This window comes from Mesitornis unicolor, unplaced genomic scaffold (genome assembly GCF_000695765.1).
Source record: "Mesitornis unicolor isolate BGI_N332 unplaced genomic scaffold, ASM69576v1 scaffold891, whole genome shotgun sequence".
In the NCBI taxonomy this organism is placed as follows: domain Eukaryota; kingdom Metazoa; phylum Chordata; class Aves; order Mesitornithiformes; family Mesitornithidae; genus Mesitornis; species Mesitornis unicolor.
Genome location: NW_010162906.1, coordinates 14,367 through 14,855, shown reverse-complemented (window position 1 = coordinate 14,855; position 489 = coordinate 14,367). Strand labels below are relative to the sequence as shown.

The 489-nt window shown below is 50.1% G+C and overlaps 1 protein-coding gene across 1 annotated transcript in view; it reads right to left on the bottom strand.

Moving 5' to 3' along the window:
• The window catches only part of LOC104547886 (netrin-3-like), a 20,025-nt gene that overhangs the window by 12,638 nt on the left and 6,898 nt on the right, over positions 1 to 489 (bottom strand).

Here is a 489-nt window from a genome sequence, read left to right as displayed (position 1 = left end):
GGACCATCCGCCTTGTGCCAGGAGGTGTGACAGCATCAACCCTGCTGCCTCACAGGGCACCAGCCTCGGCAACAGAGCCCCCAAATTCCTTTTATTTAAGGCTCTACCCTGTGTGCATGTGCACATGCACAGAGAAGCTCCCATAATGTCCCATGCGTGCACATGCACACACGTGCACACAAATTTGTGCACAAGCACATACACTCAAGCTCATGTGCACATATACATGCACACATGCATGCATACAGATGTGCACAGAAATATCCACATCCTTGCATGTGTGCACATGCTAACAAACATGCACGCTCACACGAGCAAGCATACACATTCATATACATGTTTATGTGCATGCTTACATGCACAAACATGCATGCAAAGATGCTTGCACATGTGCGCGCGCGCACACGTGCACACTCCTGCAAACACATATGCATGCCATTTTTTCATTAGCCACAGGAACTGTGCAGCCCCCCCGCCTGATTCCACGTG